The sequence below is a fragment of the Thrips palmi genome, unplaced genomic scaffold (assembly GCF_012932325.1).
Source record: "Thrips palmi isolate BJ-2018 unplaced genomic scaffold, TpBJ-2018v1 HiC_scaffold_7, whole genome shotgun sequence".
NCBI lineage: Eukaryota > Metazoa > Arthropoda > Insecta > Thysanoptera > Thripidae > Thrips > Thrips palmi.
This window is the reverse complement of record NW_023144634.1, coordinates 4,294,314-4,313,367: the sequence shown is the minus strand read 5'-3', so window position 1 is coordinate 4,313,367 and position 19,054 is coordinate 4,294,314.

Genomic DNA, 19,054 nt, shown 5'->3' with positions numbered 1-19,054 from the left:
CGCGCCGCTGCAGGAAAAGCAGAGCCCCTGGAAGGTAGGCAGACCCTCATGGACACACTTCCTGCCTTAGTCGCTCTCGTCGCTCTGTCTCTCCCGCACTCGTTAGTCGACTCGAACGAGTGCGAGAGAGACAGAGAACGACTCTCGGAATCGGTCTTCTGGCCCACTGTGGTCCGGCTGCACTCTTGGCCGCAGCAGACCGATTTCGAGAGTCCTTTCCGTCGCTCTGCCTCGCTCGCCATTGGACGGAACGCCCCACGAGTGCGAGAGAGACAGAGCGACGGGTCTCGCCTGCAGGCTGGCGGTGCACAGTGGGCCGGAAGACCGGTAAACTCTAGACGCGTTTTGAGCTCCAGAGTCGCTAAACAGGACACGAACCGAACGTGTGACCCCACCAATGGATTGCTATCCGAACGAGGATCCATTGATGGGTCACACGTTCGGTTCGAGTCCTGTATAGCGACTCTGGAGCTCAAAACGTGTCAAGAGTTTTGGCCGCCTCCACCGGTCTTCTGGCCCACTGTGCGGCGCGGTCTGTCCGGTCGCGTTGCATGTGGCACTGCTCTCCCTTCGGCCCCCGCGCCGTCGGGTGCTCCCTGCTCTTCCCTTCGGCCGCCTTTGGCCGCTCTCCCCGGCGACTTCCTGGCCTCCATTTCCGCACTCGAAACTCTCCGGCTGCCCTTCCGCTCGCGTGCCGTGCGTGCCGTGCGTGCCGTGCGGGTGGACAGCCCGCCGTGTTTCTTTCAGTAAATCCCGAGAAAGCAAGAGAGAGAGGGGAAACAAACCAACAAAAAAAGAGAGAGAGGAAGGATGCGCCAAGCCCCTGGCGGGGTTTGAACCCGTGACAGCCTGTGTCCGTAGTAACAATGCAGCACCGACGTCTTTAGTGGTTCAGGGCGGGGCGGGGCGTGGCGTGCGGCGGCGCCCCCGTCCGTCCACTTGACTGCGTGCACGTCGCCGCGACGCCCTGCACCCTTATCGTCCGGGGCGTCGGCCTTGCGTCGCGGCGCCACGTGCAAGAAAAAAAACAACAACAACAAGGATGTCGTACGCGCCGCGGTTATTACTTTCCATTTTCTGTTTACACCTTGGTCCGCGTTTATTCGCGCGGGTCTTGTGTTATTTGCCGTCGGGCGCGGGGCGGACTGCCTCCGCGAGAGTCGCCTCCTGTCTCTCTCGCACTCACGGGGCGTTCCCGTTCGGGTGCGAGAGAGACAGAGCGACGGAATGAGTCTTGGGCGCGCGCGGTGCAGTCTTTTATTCTAATAAGGTGTGGAAAAATGGGGCCCGGCCGCTATCTCGATCTCGTCCGCGACGCGTTACGGCGCCAGATACGTCACGCGGCTGGGGGTTCGATAAGGCGGCGCCTCCGCACCGGATCCGGTGCGGGCCGAACCGGAGCGAGGTGTTTGAACCGACACTGTTAATTCAACGGATGTGACGTCATAGTCGTTATAATGTGCAGTTTGTCACGTTCGTTTGAATACGATGTCACATGCGTTTTAATGTTGATCCGCGTTCAAACGAAATGTAACAGCCTAATTACTCGACCGTGTCACTTTTAAACGAATGTGACATCGTTTTCAAACGGACCGTGACGCAATTATCACGTCGCACTGAATGTGAGTTCACATTCGTTGAATAACAGTGGGTGGAGGCTGCCGGTTGGAGACCGTCTCTTGAAGTTGAACTTGGTCACTGCTCACTGCACTGCCTGTGCCAGGAACACTTCGGAGACATTTTGAATCGTGCTGATGTTGAGGAGTGTAGTCTCGGGCTGACGAGCGCCTAGAAGTGTGTATCTTGGGCGGCAACCAAGGCCTCGCCCGAAACTCTCCCCCCCCCCTCACTCGCGCCCTCTCTCTGTCTCTCTCCTCCCCCGGCCACCCCGACACCAGAGAGCTCCCTCATCATGAATTCCGTCTTGTTATCATTTTTCTTGGCCCCCTCCGGCCGCGTAGATCTCGATCAAAATCAGAGAGAGAGAGAGAGAGAGAGAGAGAGAGAGAGAGAGAGAGAGAGAGAGAGAGAGAGGAGAGAGAGAGAGAGAGGGGAGGGGGGAGGGCCGGGGGAAAGAAAGGGGGGACATAAAAGGGGGTTTGGGGGAAAATGGGGGGAGCGGGGGGAAAACGGGGGAAGGGGGGGGCCTTCGCCGGCGGTTTAATTTAAATTTCCCTTTTTTTTAAGGGAAAACGAAATGGGAAATTTGCCCCGGGGAATAAATTTACTGGGCGCTCCCCAAAGCCCCTGCGGGCTGGGCCCCTGCCGGCGGTCGCCCCCGGGGCTCGTCGGCCCCTCGCGGCCCGTTCCGGAGGAGTGCGAGAGAGACAGAGACAGCCGGTCCATGCTGACTGTCGCTAAGTGAATTCGTCTATGTGCGCGTCGCGGGGCAGGGCTTGGCAGGGCTTGGCAGGGCGTGGGGCTCAAAGCGACGGGCTGAGGGTGAGCCGTGCGATCCTGAAAGGTCCCCGTCGTCGCTCTGTCTCTCTCGCACCCCTACGGGACGCCCAGTGAGTGCGACAGAGACGGCGCGACGAAGTAACAACGCCTCCTCGCGGAATCAGTCTGCAGCTTGGCAACTCCCGCCGAGGCCGGTTGAACGGATCCACCGTCTACTCTTTTGCCGGCTTGGTCGGCCCGTCTTCGCCGATCGCGAATGTTGCAGTGCAGCGGTCTTCCGCGAGTGCCCTGATTGGCCGGCCCGCGAGTGTCGGGCAACATTGTGCTGTTGTTGCTGCGGATTTGGACCGCTGGCGTTGCTTCTCGTAAAATGGACGCGATTTCCTTTCGGGTTTTTCTTTTTTCCCCGCCTCGTTTCCCTGCAGCGCTGCCGCCTGGCTCCGAAGCTTGGTGTCGTCGCTCTGTCTCTCTCGCACCCCTTGAGTGCGAGAGAGACGGACCGGGCGGCTGTCTTAGGCAGGCCGTAGCGCGACAGAGATTCGCCTTATATATAAGTGCCCTCTCTCTCCCCCTCTCTCTCTTCCTCTCTCTCTCTCTCTCCTCTCTCTCTCTCTCTCTCTCTCTCTCTCTCTCTCTCTGGCGACGGGCTCCCCGGGGACCACAGCGCCCCCTAGCGGCGCGCGCCCCGAGTGCGGCGCATAGCGCGGCGTAGCGCGCAGCGAGTGACAAGTGACACACTTCCAGATAACTGTAATGCTCTTCCTTCCGCCAAATTGTCAAAAGGCAAAAGGCCTTATCTTCGGCAATCTGTCACCCGTTCGTCATGGCGTCCCCCATTCTCCGGGAGTGCCGCTTCTCTCTCGTCTCCGCGCGCGGCGCGCCGAATTCGCCCGTTTGCATCCGGGAACGTGACTGAAATAATGTTGCGTGGAAAGTTTGGCGATTAAGTTTTTAACGTCTTGCCATGCGGCTTTGGCGGTGCCTGTGCTGACTCTGTGGTCTTTTGTGTTCCAGGTGAGCGAGTGTGGCTTGCAAGTGGTCTATGCGTAGGAATCAGTGAGTCACATAAACAACTGAACAATTTATAAAAACAACAGAAACTATATCAAAAATCAACAACAAAATTAAAAATGAAAAGCAGGCAGGCGGCTCGCTGTGCTGAGAGCAATCCGTCAAAAGTGGGGTGACTTTGAAGGCCGCCGCGTGCGGCCACCCAGGCAGCACGACGAGTCGACATTTCGTCGCTCTGTCTCTGTCGCACTCTCGCGGCGGTCCTGCGGGGGTGCGAGAGAGACAGAGCGGCTTTGGCGCTGGGCTGGCGGCCACCCCGCCGGTCCGTCAGTGTAGCGTCCGCGCCCTCGGCCCCGCCACCCTCCACCCACGGGGATCGAGTTTCGTCCGCAAGCAGTCGCCATGCCGAGTAATAAGTTTAAAAGTCACATCAGAATTATCAAAGCGCCGGCCGGGCTGCGTCCCCGCGTCCCGGCCTCGGGTATCGCGTGTATCACGTGTCGCGGCACGCGAAAAGGCCCAGGGATTGCAGCGAGAGGGGGCGAGGCGTGTTGGCTTCACCGGACGGACAGACAGACACTGGACAGGCGGACAGTCGCACTGGCACTACGTACAGACAGACACATCGCACGGGTACACGACGGAATGGAGAGACAGACACACAGAAGGACACACAGGCAGACGGACCGACAGACAGACAGGCAGACAGGCAGACAGACAGACAGACATACAGACAGACATACAGACAGACAGACAGACAGACAGACAGACAGACAGACAGACAGACAGACAGACAGACAGACAGACAGACGGACGGACTGGGGCAGACAGGCAGCTAGACAGACAGCCTACTTAACTATGCAGCTCGCCACATCCAGTCGCCCCCCACCCCTTTCCCCTAACGGGTGTAATGTAAATCGTCACAGAGTGCATTATTTTAATCATTTGGTTGTAATCACCCCCTGCCCGCGCTGACGCCATTTTGACACTGCTTGCGCTGCTTGCACGATTACAAATGCCTGGGCTGGCCGGCCCGGGGTCGTTAGGCTCCGGCACTGCAAGTCTCTGGGAAACGCGCCACATGTCTCTCGCGCCGCTGGAGGTTGTTTCTTTTCCCTTCCGCCGGCCGCCCCCGTTTTTAATTTCTTTTATTTTCTATTTAATGGCATCGCCGCGCGAGGCGGGATTAGACCGATCGGGGCGCAAGGGTGCGGTCGATCGTCTCGTTCTATGAAAACACCAGGAAAGGGTTGCCTTAGAGAGGACGCCAATTTCTTGAATCAAATGAAATCTGGCGTTGAAAGTATTGCCTTGATCTATTGATTTATTGTAAAACTTTTGCAGTGTCAAACCAAATTTCCTGAGTCAACTTTAAAAAGTTTTTTGAAAACGCGTTCTCAGGGTGAATGCGCCGTCAGATTCTGAACGGTGGTTTTGTCACTCTCCTTGTCTCTCTCGCACTCACGGCGCGTCCGTTTGGTAGAGCGACGTAGCCACTGTAAGGGATGTGTGTGGGTGGTGGGGGTCTTGGTGGGGACGGCGAGGTAATAAGGTGTCATTTCCTATGTAAATGCCGTAATGTCTCACTCCGTGCCTGTTTGGCCGTACACGTGACCCCTGGGGCCCTGGGGCTGCAGCCGCGGTGCAGCGCCGAGGATGTGGCGGGCGGGGCTCGGCCAGCCCTCTCTCCGTCTCTCTCGCACTCGTGGGGCGTCCCGGCCGTCCCGGTGGGGGTGCGAGAGAGAGAGAGAAAGAGAGAGAGAGAGAGCGCTGCGGGGCAAGCGGAAGGGTTGAACGGCGCCCAAGTGGTAGTGGAGGGACGGGGCGGCGGGGAGGGCGCGTCGGAGGGGAGGAAGGGCAGGGGTCGCTCGCAGGGTCACGCCAAGCGGTGTCACCGTTAGCCGTGCGTGCGTATCTCCTCTCTCTCTCTCTCTCTCTCTCTCTCTCTCTCTCTCTCTCTCGCTCTCGCTCTCTCTCTCTCTCTCACACACGTGCGCACGCGCGCGCTCAAACGCCACCTATAAATACGATGCAAAAGCCATCATGATTTATATCCGGTGTCTGAAAGTTTTGGCCCGCCGCGGAGCTGCGCGTCGCTGTCGCTGCTTCCCTTGCCCGCGTGTGCAGCGCGTCGTGCACCTCGTTTCCTCCTCGAGGACGGCGAGGACGGCGTCGTCCCGGATGACGCGCACCGGGACGCGGACGCGGTGCTGCGGCGCGGCGGCGCGGCGAGGGGCAGCACTTCGGCCATCCGTCTTTGTCGGGGGGCGTGGCGGGGCGGGGTGACGCGTGGCTTGCACGTTGCTTTCCCGGACCAGCATGGAAAATTCGGCGGTGGATATTCCGCACCGAAGCGACACACTGACGAGTATGCCAAAAATAATTCCAAATTTGTTTTGAAAATACGATTGACCATCGAGAAACCATTGACATAGTTCCCTTTTAGAGAAGGACTCACCCGGTGTACTACCCCAAAGTGAGTGTTGGGTTCCACTGCGACTGCAACTGTCTCCGGCTGGGGCACGGGCACACACAGCGTGCGGGGGTGGGGCCCTCCTCCCTCGCCGGACTCTCCGACGACTCCGCTTGTTGATGAAGCACCGCCACTGGTTGAAGCAGGACGTCGCCTGATTGGCAAACGCAAACGGAGGGGGGTAGCCGCGCTGCAGCCAAGTCGAGAGTCGCGTGCTGTGTGTGTGTGTGTGTGTGTGTGTGTGTGTGTGTGTGTTGTGTGTGTGTGTGTGTGGTGTGTGTGTGTGTCCGGGACGACGTGGCGATCGGGAGATAACTAATGCGGCGTGCGCGTGCCTTGCAGTGCCGTGCCGTGCCGCGATACTAGTGCCGCGTGCCTCGTGGATGTCGCTCGGCCTCCAATCAGTTTCGCCGTGTAATTTCCTGCTTTCCGTGCTGGCGGAGCGATTCCGCGCAGTGTGTCTCCGTCGCTCCGCTGCGCCGTCCCTCTCGCACCTCCGTGTCACGCTTCGGTGGTGCGAGAGGGACGGACAGAGCGTTTGGGGGATCGGGCGGCGGCCTGCAGGGGGGTGTATGCGTATACGCACGCTGCTGTTGTTGCAGGCGGGGAGTGAAATGTCTGGGCGGCCGGCCCAACTGAGCGCTGCCCGCGTCGCTCTGTCTCTCTCGCACCCCGACGCGACGCCCCATGAGTGCGAGAGAGAACGGAGCTGCAGGACACGGACGACGCCGGGGACGCCGGCCACATAAATCTGTCGTCCAAGGCGGTGGCCGCCTGCCCCGCCTGCCTGAACCCTCTCACTCGCTCTCATTCATTATTTGCCGTAATTTAAACGGAGGCAATCGGCTTTCTCCCCCCCCCCCCCTCTCTCTCTCTCGCTCACGTCGTGGTCGGGCTGCGCGTCCGTGCACATGTGTTAATGATGTAATGTGCCGCTGTAAATCAGCCTTAAGGCGCTGCTTATGCGCATTATTGCCCCGCATGCCGGCCGTTTTGGCAGCCGATTTGGGGAGGGGGACGATGACTTGACGAGGTGCCGCACTTTAGTGGCTGTCTCCAGCGAGCGTTAACGGCGCGCCGCTCCGAACCGCTTATGCCGTCGTGGAACGGTCGGGGGATTGATTGGGGCCGGCGGCTGCATGCCGGGCCGCCGTGCAGCCCTCGCGCAGTGGGCCAGAAGACCGGTGGAGGCGGCCGAAACTCGAGACGCGTTTTGAGCTCCAGAGTCGCTAACCAGGACTCGAACCGAACGTGTGACCCCACCAATGGATTCCCCGTTCGGAGAGCAACCCATTGGTGGGGTCACACGTTCGGTTCGAGCCGTATTTGGCGACTCTGGAGCTCAAAACGCGTCCGGGATTTTGACCGCCCCCACCGGTCTTCTGGCCCCCGGTGCACTTCCCCCCTGGTTTTACCAGTGGCCTCCTGCGCACTTCGCGAAGGGCCGTGATGTGTGTCGTGATTCCGATAGCGCTGCGCGTGCGGCGCGAGCGTTCCGATGGAAACACGCGAGACGAAAACAAAAATAATAAAAAACACGAAATAAAATAAGATAACGAAAACAAGAGTTTTTTTTTTCGTTTCGGTGTCGACCGTGGTGTTTCACGCCGGGCGCCAATTACACCCAGGGATGTACAAATTAACATGCAAATCGGCGTGTAGGCTGCCCCGTGTCCCGGCAGTGTGGCAGCGCGGCAGCGTCCACGCGGCCAGGAGGGGATGGGGTTGGCTTGGTGTGGCGTGGCGTGGCGTGACGAGGGCTGGGACCGGCGAGACATTTTTGCGGTGTGACGGGCGGCCCCGACGGTGTGACCGCCGTGCCGCCGCCGCTGTGGCATGTGCCGTGTGCGTCCACTGCAAGTGCAGTGCGCCGAATGACGTTAAAAGTGGGGCCGTAATTGGCGCGTAGTTGCCGTTGTTACGGCGCCCTGCTTCCACGAAACGCGTTACACTTTTGTTGTTTTTGTTTTTATTTTTGTGAGTCGGATACGGTGGCGGCGACGCGTCGTTTTTTAAACCAGTGAATCTGTCGCGAATTCCGCTACCGCCGCCGCCGCCGCGCTGCAGAGCGATTACGCACTCGTCGCGCTGTCTCACTCGCACCCTACGGGACGCCCCGTGGGTGCGAGAGAGACAGCGACAACCCACTGCTGGGGGCGATGATGCAATGAAACGGTTCGTTTCCGACTCATTCCGCGAAGTTCGAGTCGGCCGGCGGCGTGGTTCCGAAAATGCTCTCATCGTTCCGTCTCTCTCGCACTCATGGGGCGTCGCGTCGCGGTGCGAGAGAGACAGAGCGACGAGGGCGGTGTCTTGGACGCGGCCCGCCGGGCGTCGTCGCCGCCACGCGCGTCGACGCGTAGTAATCGCGCGTTCATTCAGACGAAGACGCGCGCGCTGTCCCACGCCCACGCCGAGACCCCCGCCAGACAGCGCGCCGCTCAAAAAACACTAATATTTTGATTGAGTCGAGATTAAGATTGGAACCGCCGTCCCGTCGCGACGACCGACACCCCGGAGGGTCGGGCCCGGGCGAAGGGTCGCAGACCCGGTGGAGGCGGCCAAAACTCTAGACGCGTTTTGAGCTCCAGAGTCGCTAAATGGGGCTCGAACCGAACGTGTGACCCCACCAATGGATTGCTCTCCGAACGAGGAATCCGTTGGTGGGGTCACACGCTCGGTTGTGGTCCAATTTAGTGACTCTGGAGCTCAAAACGCGTCTGGAGTTTTGGCCGCCTCCACCGGTCTTCTGGCCCACTGTGCTCGTCCTGGTGGCCGTCGAGGCCGTCATCGGTGACCTTTCGAGTCCGTCTTCTCGAAAGGCCAAGCAGCCGGCGCCGATTCCTCGAAATGTCGTCGCGGGTCGCGGAGTCGCGTCGCAGCCTCGCGCCAAGTAGGTTAGCGCGCGGGCTCCGGATGCAGGCCGTGCAGGCCGCCGCGCCGCCAGCGCCGCTACCCGTTCCGCGGTGGCTGCGGTGCCTACTAATCTCATCGCGCAAACCATTATAACCCCGAATGGGCCATTATGGCGCGGGGCTGCTATTAAGTGATGTAAACAGGTAGCCGCGCATCGGGCCCGGCCGGCCCGGCCTGCAAGGCAAGGCCCAGGGCCCAATCAGCACCGCGTAATCGTGAAATAGCGGGGCGGGGCGCTTCCCGATTTACACCGCCGCCGAGGCCAAGGTGATTGTTTCCCTGGAGCCCGGCGGCGGTATTGGCCGTCTTGTCTCGCAGCGATGCGGCGCTCGGCCCAGCAGGGCCCCGCCAACGCAAAGAAGGAAGAACGGTAGGAGTAAAAAGGGAGTGTAAAACCCCGGGCCCGGTTTTATAGAAAACGCTGTATAGCTGCTTTTCTTTTTTTGTTGTTGTTTTTCATCGATTTTTACTCTGGAAATAGACGCATTGAAAAGTGGAGCTGGTTTTCCTCGTCAGGGAAACTTTGGCCCATTTTTTTTTCAGGCGCAATATGGATGCGCTGCGGGCGATGCTGCGAATTGATGCCGCGCTGGAGTCCTGGAGGTCGTCCTGGAGGTCGTCCTGAAGTCCCAGACGAATGTCCGAGTCCGGCAATAAGGCACCGGCCGATCTCCGTAATGAAGTCCGCATTCTTCGGCGTCGCCGGCCTCTTTCATTGCAGCCAGCGGTCTGGGGGCGGACGGACAGGCAGACAGACAGACAGACAGACAGACAGACAGACAGACAGAAATTCAGTAAGTCAGTGACCCGTCAGTCATCTAGTCAGTAAATCAGTCAGTCAGTAAATCAGTCAGTAAATCAGTCTGTTAATCAGTCAATCAGTCTGTTAATAAGTCAATCAGTCAGTCAATCAGTCTGTTAATCAGTCAATCAGTCTGTTAATCAGTCAATCAGTCAGTCAATCCGTCTGTTAATCAGTCAGTCAATCAGTCAGCTAGTCAGTCGCCCTGTCGGTCAGTTACCCGGTCGGTCAGTCAGTCAGTTCAGCTGACAAGATATTTTCACAAAGGGGATTTGAAATTTTCAATAGAGAACAACCGTGCTGTTTTTTTCCTTTTTTCTTTTGCTTATTGGGGGATGATAGTGGGTGCAGTGTGTACAATTTTCGTTTATTTTGATTTTGAAAATTTGCTATACAACGCACAACAATTTTGAATCAGATTGAAGATATATATGGATGCGGATACAGAGGGCTCATGGTGCTGCACTGGTGCTTTTCCAAAAAAAAAAACATAATAATCGGACGCTTCGTCGAAGTACCCAGGAGCCCGGGCTGCCTCGCACGCAAGTGCCGCTCGCCAACTTTTAACACCGCCGCCGAGTTCTCGGACACGGACGGGACGGACGCGTCGTCGCGAGGCGAGTGCCGAGGCGTGCCCCGGCTTCCGCGAACGTCGCCACGCGCCGCGCCACGCCGCACACGCGCGACCGTTTGCGAGGGGAAATTATGTATGGATAAAAGTTGTGGAACGAAATTGAAGCGGGCGGTGCTGCGAGGCGCGCCGTGCGTGCGGAGGGGTTGGATGCCCACTACACTGTGCGTGGGGTGCGTCGCAGAGCGTCGCGTTGTTCCGCGTTCCGTTCGTAACATATTTATCGCGCCCGTGTCTTATCGTCCCGAATTAGGCCGCTGTCTCTTCTCTGTTTTCCAGGTGGGGCCGACATGGGGGCGGACGAGAGAGAGAGAGAGGAGAGAGAGAGAGAGAGAGAGAGAGAGAGAGAGAGAGAGGAGGGTGAGTCGCCTCCACCGTCCCCAGGGAGGGCCCTGTGTGTGGTGTGCATGGTGAACAATGCAGGCAGCCCTCCTTGGGGCTGTGGGGGCGTGGAGGTGATCGCACAGCTCTGCTCACCTGTGCGTGCGTGTGTGTGTGTGTGTGTGCGTGCGTGCCCCCCACCCCCGCTGCTTTCAGTACGAATTGCAGATGGAATGCGTTAGCGTCTTCTCTTATATTTTTTCCTCTTTCGCGCTCCGTTTTATTCTGGTGTCGTTGCTGCTGCTGGCGCGCTCAACGTCATCATGGCATGTTCCGCTTTGGCGCACGGAACCCGGTAAGTTTTCGTTATTCTCCGGGACATTTCTGGCCGTTTCCCGCCTTTGTTGGCACACCTGTTTAATTATTCCGACAGGGCAGCAACGGTGTGGGCCCCGCCCCGCCCCGCCCCGCCCCGCCCCGCCCGCCCGCGCGTGTCCCCGGCGGCTTCGCCTCACCCTCTGGGTCTTATCTGTGATCGGCTCGCGGACGTGGCACTGGGCTCGGCGGGGCTCGGCGCCGGGGAGGGCCAGGTAGCGTGTCAACGTGTAGGTGCCGGCCCTCCCCATCCCCCTCCCCCTCCCTGGTCAATTTGCGCCGCCATTGGTGCACTTTAAAAAAGGAAGTTTTCTGCCAGAACTATGCACGAAAGGGAAAGTGACACCCGACCGCTGGCGTAGAGGTGATTTTTTTAAAAAAAGTGCGCAAAAAAACGTGTGGTTGCCAAAATAACCGGGTATGGGCAAAGTTTCCTCAGTAGCCGAACTGCCGCGTTGCAAGGGTTGGCAACCGTTGCCGGCTGCGAACGCGGTAGCGGCGCGCGGCACCCGATTCGCGACAGCTGGTTGGCAGCACTGGTCCGTTTTTCTGGCGGGCCGTTTGGCAGTGTTTGGCCCGGCGGCCCCGGCCCAGCGGCCTCCCCGCAGAGCCTCCAAACGGCGGGCAACTCGCCCAATACCCGGCGCCGGCCGGGCAACGCCGGCTCGGCGCGGCACTGCTACTGCTGGCTCGCCGTCGCTGGGTCGTCTCAGGACAGTGCCAAACTGCGCTTGATGTGAGGCGCCCTCCTGGACACCGCTCGGCAGCATTTTGCCAATAATAGTCGCTCAGGTCGCACTAGCAACGGTTCCAACTCAAGGCTCCCAAATGACGCCCTGTGCAGACGACGGTCGATGGGCCCGCGCGTCGGCTGGCCTCCTGGCAGGTCCTCGCCAGGGTATCGCCTACCTCGAGGACATCGTCGGGCGACGCTAGGCTGCAGACCGGGCATGCCCGCTCCCGAGCGGCCGTAGGGTAGGGTAGGGTCATTTCCGCGCCGGGGCAGGGTCAGGGCAACGAGCGGCACGCTCTCGGCAGACTGAGCATCGCTAAACGCCAGAGTTGCCCGCCCTGAATTGGAGGCATCTGCCTCCCAGCGTCAGCCGGTCCAGTTCGTTACCATGCCGCAACGTTCTAATAGTGCACACCTTCCGCCCCGTGCATCGGACCGGCTCGGTCAATCGCTTGCCTTTTGGCCGGACCCGCTCGCCACTTCAGCCGGTCGCTCGGCCGGGCGGGCTAAAGGTCGGCTCGGCCCGGCTCGAGGCCTCCGCAGGTCCATTCTACTCGCACTCAAATTGGACGCCCCGTGACCGCTCGAGTCAGCAAAACGGCGGAATTCACCCTTGCTGTTGCGGTCCCTGCTCCTCGAGCTCACTCCGGGCTCAAGCCTCCCAGGCGGGGCTCAAAGGCTAGGGTTTTCGACTGACTGGCGTCAGGACGGCATGCCGCGCTTGCCGTGGGCTCCCAAGCACCGATCCGACCGTACACTTTCTCGCCCTGCTATAGGACCCGGAGTCAAAACAACGAATAACCCCTGATAGACGTGAGCACTACTGGAAATCAAAAAAATCACAGTTTATCAAGTTATCTGACTGAAATGGTAACAGTTGGTTCCCCAGGTGAACTGCGAATTCGGCACTAAGATTTCGTGAAAAGAACGCTGAATCTGTCAATTGTTCTTAACCTTTTTTCAGTGCAGTAATTCCAAGAGAAAATCGAAATGGGATCTCAAATGTGATGTGAACTGTTTGTTGATTGACGCGAGCAGGGATCGCACCCTGCTGCAAGTCTCTCTGCGCTATCCGTGTGGTGCGGGGCGCCCCACGAGTGCGAGAGAGACGGAGCCACTGGTTGTGTTGGGTTAGCGACGGCGGCCTTGGCACCCCGTCGCAGTATTGACGCGGCCTCCCCGCGCGGCGCGTCCGGCAGCCGTTCCCAGCGCCCTGATAATCCCGTGATGACTGTGATGAATCCTCGCCGGATTTTTTTCCCGCCCCGAGCGTGTGGCGGGTGGCGAGGCGCGGCGTCCGCGGAGGCAGACGAGGGGTGCTTGTCCTCGAACGCGCCGTTTTTGCGGAGGAGCGGAGCGTGGTGATGGATGGGACGGGTCCACCTCGATCACCTGCTGGCAGTGTGGCAGCGCGCTGCGGGTTGCGGCGTGCGTCCTGACAGTCAGTCGGCGGGGAATCGGGCGGCCTTCGTGCGTGTGGCCTCCGTGCGGACTTCGTGCTGCGTTCGTGCATCCCCTCGTGAAGCCCAAGCCTTCGTGCGGCATGCGTGCAACCTCTCGTCCTGTCTTCATGAAGCCTTGGTGGAAGTCTTGGTGAAGCCTTGGTGGAAGCCTTGGTGAAGCCTTGGTGAAGCCATGGTAAGCCTTGAGCCATGGTGAGCCATGGTGAGCCTTCGCGTGCCTTGGTGCACCCTCGGAGAGGCCCGCTGCATCCCGGCGGCGCGGTGGGTCGCGGTCCCCAAGCACCTCTTTGCGCGTCGTTGGGGCGGTCGCCAGTATTTATATCCCAGGATCCACGCCCTCTCGTGGTCCACAACACACACCCCCTCAGAAGGCCGCCCCGCCCGGCGCCCCGCTGTTCCTGCTCGTGCACAAGGAGGACAACTACTCGCCTCGAAGCCGTTGCGAAAAGCCGTTTCGTCGCTCTGTCTTTCTCGCTCTCGCGGGGCGCCTCGCAGGGGTGCGAGAGAGACAGAGCGACGAAACGACTTTGCGGAATCAGCCTGCTGTACTCCGCGGCCGGCCACGCCCGCGCGGCCCAGGAATGCCCCAGAAATGATGGCCGCACTTTTCGTGTCCTCGCAAGACGCCTCGCTTCCAGTGCCGACGCGATTGCAACGATTGCAGCGATTGCAATGGCAGCGATTGCGCGCTGATGCTCTCTAATTGTTTGCCGGAATGGCCGTGTCGTTGTTGTCGCAAGCGCTGCTGACGAGCCGAGCCGGTGCACTGGGAAAGAGCCGAGCCGGGCCGGGCGACGGGGCGCGGCCCGCACGGCTAACGATTATGTCCCCGGGGTCGCTAACGGCCGCGGCGCCGCGGCGCCCTCATCTCTTTCAATGGTCTCCAGATAAACTCGTTCAAAGGCGGCGGCGCGGCCCGCTGCCCGTTTAGGCCGCAGGTCATGCAAACATGGCGGCAGTGTAGTGGCCGTCCGGAGGGAGGGAAAAAATGGGCGGGAAAACTGGGCCGTTTTGTGACGAGCAAAAAGTGTTGATTGTCGTTTTGGCGAGCGACGTGTTGGTCGTGTTGGTGTAGTGGGGGTTGTGCAGCCTTTGTGGGTCGGGTTTGGCCCCGGAACCGGCCCTGCCGCGCCCGACGGTCGGACGGGTCGGACGGGTCGGCCGTCCAGCTCGCCATTGAGGTCGTCACGGCGTCGGGATGTGTGTCACTGTATCGTCACATCGGAGCGAGCGGTGTCCGTGACACGCCTGTGACACGCCCGTGACGGCATTGTCCGCGCCCCGCCTTTGTGCGCCGCCCATTCCGAAGGAGTGTCGCTGTCTCTCTCGCACTCGCGTGGCGGCCCGAAGGTCCGCAGGGGTGCGAGAGAGACAGAGCGACACTCTTCCGGCGTCGCTCGGCGGGGTAACCCTACGCGGAGTGCCAGGGGCCGGTGAAGGCCGCCCAAGGGCGTATCGGGTTCAACTTGGTTTTCGCGCCCGGGGGGAAAGAAAAGAAAGGTGTGCTCGTTTCTGTTTTGATGAAATGTTGCCAGTATTGGCAAGCCGATCATAAGAAACTTGGAATCGAACTCAGAACGGTACCTCTAGAGTCATTTTCCGAATGGTTCTATGTTCCAATGTTCCTATCCCCCACGTGTTCGATTTCATCCCTTCATGGGCTGTTTGAGTCAAAAGGTATCCGGAGGTCGACAGCCCGCGGTACGCGTAAGTGCACCCCAGCGGTTTCGAAGAAGCGTGTCGTCGCTCTGTCTCCCTCGCACCCCTGTGAGGCTGACGCTCACTCCATGAGTGCGAGAGAGAGAGAGAGAGAGAGAGAGAGAGAGAGAGAGAGAGAGAGAGAGAGAGAGAGAGAGGGAAGAGAGAGAGGCAGGGCGGCGACTGGGTGTCGCCCTGCAGGTGCACCGCAAGGCGACGGGGCACGGCCCGGGCACGGCCTGGCGTAGCCTTTGGCTGTTTCGCGTGCGCGAGGGCGACCGAGCGCCTCACTCGCCAAACAATAACCATCGCGGTGCTGGCTGGTGCTGGCACTCGGTCAATAAAGTTTGATTGGCCATAAATAATAAGTTTGGCCATGAAGGCCCTGCCGCCCCACCCCGCCCCGCCCCGCCCCGCCCCACCCCACCCCGCCCTATCGGACACCTGTTGACGGTCGGTGCCTTCATCAATCTGGCCGTAATGACCGCTAATTGGAGATTGTTTTGCTCCTTTCGATTTGCATGCCGTGCCGTGCCGTCCCCTTGGCGTCCGCTGCTGACTCGCGGACAATTTGTCGCGCTTCATGTCGCCATAAAGGCGGGGCTTTTTACTCGCCCCAGTTTGCGCGGCTTTGTTGTGTTTTTCGTCACTCTGTCTCTCTCGCTCGAACCCCAAGGGGGGGGGGGGCTGCGACAGAGAGAGAGAGAGACGGACATGACCCTTCGGAATCAGTCCTGTGTTTGTCCAGCGTTGCAAAGCCAAGATCGAATGGGAGAAAAGAACCCTCTAGGATGACGTTTGTAATAACCCAGTCTGCTGCAGAAGTGCAGCCCCGCCCCTAGATCAGCGGCTCTCAACCGTTCTCGGCTCGCGACCCCAAATTTGAAGCCAAAAATTTCCGCGACCCCCAGGAAAAATTTCGCGACCCCACGGGACCCCTCCTTTAACATGCCACGGCGTCTGATCCGAGGCGGGCATTTTGCTCCCTCATCGGGCAGTTGGTCTTTGGACCTTCCTTTAGCATGCCTTTGTTACGGAGTGCAATTATCAGTCTTAGTTTGGGAGCAGTACTGTCTCAAAGTTGGCCAAAACGCTCAGAAATGTCTGTGAAAAATCGTGTTTTGGGCTGATTTTAAGCAGCCACAGCGTCTGATCTGAGGCGGGCATTTTGCTCCCTCAACGGGCAGTTGGTCTTTGGACCTTCCTTTAGCATGCCTTTGTTACGGAGTGCGATTATCAGTCTTAGTTTGGGAGCAGTATTGTCTCAAAGTTGGCCGAAACGCTCAGAAATGTCTATGAAAAATCGTGTTTTGGGCCGATTTTAAGCAGCCACAGCGTCTGATCCAAGGCGGGCATTTTGCTCCCTCAACGGGCAATTGGTCTTTGGACCTTCCTTTAGCATGCCTTTGTTACGGAGTGCGATTATCAGTCTTAGTTTGGGAGCAGTATTGTCTCAAAGTTGACCAAAATAGTCACAACGGTTTTTCGCGACCGTTTTGATCGACTTTGAGACAATGCTGCTCCCAAACTAAGACTGACAATCGCACTCCGTAACAAAGGCATGCTAAAGGAAGGTCCAAAGACCAATTGCCCGTTGAGGGAGCAAAATGCCCGCCTCGGATCAGACGCAGTGGCTGCTTAAAATCGGCCCAAAACACGATTTTTCATAGACATTTCTGAGCGTTTCGGCCAACTTTGAGACAATACTGCTCCCAAACTAAGACTGATAATTGCACTCCGTAACAAAGGCATGCTAAAGGAAGGTCCAAAGACCGATTGCCCGTTGAGGGAGCAAAATGCCCGCCTCGGATCAGACGCAGTGGCTGCTTAAAATCGGCCTAAAACACGACCCCAGCATCGCCGCGACCCCTTAAAAAAATTTCGCGACCCCGCTTGGGGTCGCGACCCTAAGGTTGAGAACCACTGCCCTAGATCTAGTAGTTTCTAGGCTGGATGCCCACATCCTACGACCGTTTTTAATCTGAATTAAACTTAATTAAATATTTATTCATCTTTTTTAGTACAAATTTTTTTTTAGACTTGAAACTGCGAGCTTCCAAGAAATCTGTTTTTATTTTGTTCAGTACGACAGGCTAGAAACAGCGAGCCCCAGCCGTGGCCGACCGCACGTCACTCGCAGCCTCCCACTCCACCACAATGCCGTCCCTGCGAGCGCGAGCGGGTTCATAATTTACGCGCATGGCCATATTATTAGAGGCCATGCTTCGCCAGGACGGTGTCCCGTCCGCCTAAAAATACCGCGCTGTCTAATGCATGCCCCTTCCCCGTCCGCCAATGCAAGGCCAGTGGCGAGGCCGAGCCCCGCAGACGTCATGGAAATGAGGCCGATGTTTGGCGGCCGCCTCCAGCGTGTCTCCAGCCGTAGTGTGCCTCTAGCTGGCCTCCAGTGTGCCTGCAGTGTGCCTCCAGTGTGCCTGCAGCTGGCCTCCAGTGTGCCTCCAGTGTGCCTGCAGCTGGCCTCCAGTGTGCCTCCAGCGTGTGCCTGCAGCTGGCCTCCAGTGTGCCTGCAGCTGGCCTCCAGTGTGCCTCCAGTGTGCCTGCAGCTGGCCTCCAGCCAGTGTGCCTCCAGCCGGCTGGGCCACCGAAATAAACAAGTCAGGCCGCGTGATGAGGGTCACACCACCATCAGGAGCAGGGGAAATAAAGCTGGGCCGGCTGTTGTTGTTGTTTGCGAATTTGGCCGCGGGGTGGGATTTTTGTATCGCGAAGAGGAGCCACAGCTGCGGCTGATTCGCGTCCGATTGAGACGTAAGACGCTCGTAATGAAGGTCTAGTTACGCGGCCCACATGGTGCGTGGCGGGGCGGGCGGGGCGCCTCCCTGGACCGCCGCCAGCAGACCGATTCCGTCGCTCTGTCTCTCTCGCACTCGTGGGGCGTTCCCTTACAGGTGCGAGAAGGACAGGGCGACGAGGACGACTCTCGGAATCAGTTTGCTGGCGTGGCTTGTCCAGGTTCGGCGGACGCGTCCAGACAAACGGCCAGGATGGCGGCGACGAGGACGGACGAGGAGGCGGAGGGGGAGGTGGACTGATGAACCGCGACTAATGCTGCTGCAGCACCGCCTCCATGACGGAGGGGAGGTCGTTTGCGTTGGTGCCGGTCAGTGCGCGTCGCCGCGTCTTGGCCGGATCACTGGCGCTGATTTGAGTGACGGGCTGGCTGGCTGGCTGGCTGGCTGCTGGCTGCCTGTCTGACTGACTGCAATCGGGTGGATGGCCCCAGTCCGGCCAGCCGTGGCCTACTTAGCATCGAGTCGACAGGCCACCCTGCACTACACTGTAAAAAGTTTGATGGCCGCTTTGTCGCAAACATTGCTCATAGTTTTCAAGTAAAAAAAAATAACTTTTCATTTTTTTAAATGATTAGGCAACAATTCTCTTACTGTGTAGGGCACTGCTGCTCGCTCGAGCAACTCCAAACCCTAATCAGTACGAACGTTCTCTTCTTTCACTGATTTTGCACACACAGTAGACCTGGCGAAAACAACTCTGACGAGGTAATTTTTTTTGTGACACATTTTCGTTACGCGTGTACCGCAGGGCATGACTGACCCAGTGAGCCGCCCGCCTGGTTGGGCCTGCCGGCAGCGGCCTCCTCTTTCCTTCCCTCTCTCTAATTTTCATTTCCTTTTATACGTCCATTTTTTTCTCTCCCTCCCTCGCCGACGCCGCCGTGCCGCCGCGCCGTGGTCAAAACTGAACCTTAATCATAAACTTGCGCTTGAATTGTGAAGTCGGCCGTGGCAATATCCCGGCCGGCCTTCTGCAGATGTAATCCGCGTGAACACTCGGTTTGCCTGGAACAAACTTTGCCGCCCAGCGAAGCTCTCTGTCTCTCTCGCACTCGTGCGGAACGCCCCAAGAGTGCGAGAGAGAGGGAGAGACAGAGACGCTGTCTTGGGAAGCTGGCCGGGCCCGAGCAATAAAGCGGCTCCTCCTCCTAGTTGAGTCCACGCACGAAATATAAAGAGGAGGCCCGCGAAAATAGTAATAACCGTGGCTGTATACAGCGGCAACGAATCGAGCCCGTGGGAGTTCTCTGCGCGTGTGAGTGTGCAGAAGGACCAGAGTGTGCCTGTGTGTGTGATTGTGTGTGTGTGTGTGTTTGTATTTTGACAGCCGGCAGGTACGCGCGTGCCGACCAAGGGTGGGGAACTCTCCCCCCACCCCCACCCCCTCCGCGGCTGGCTGGCTTACCCCCCGCTCCCGA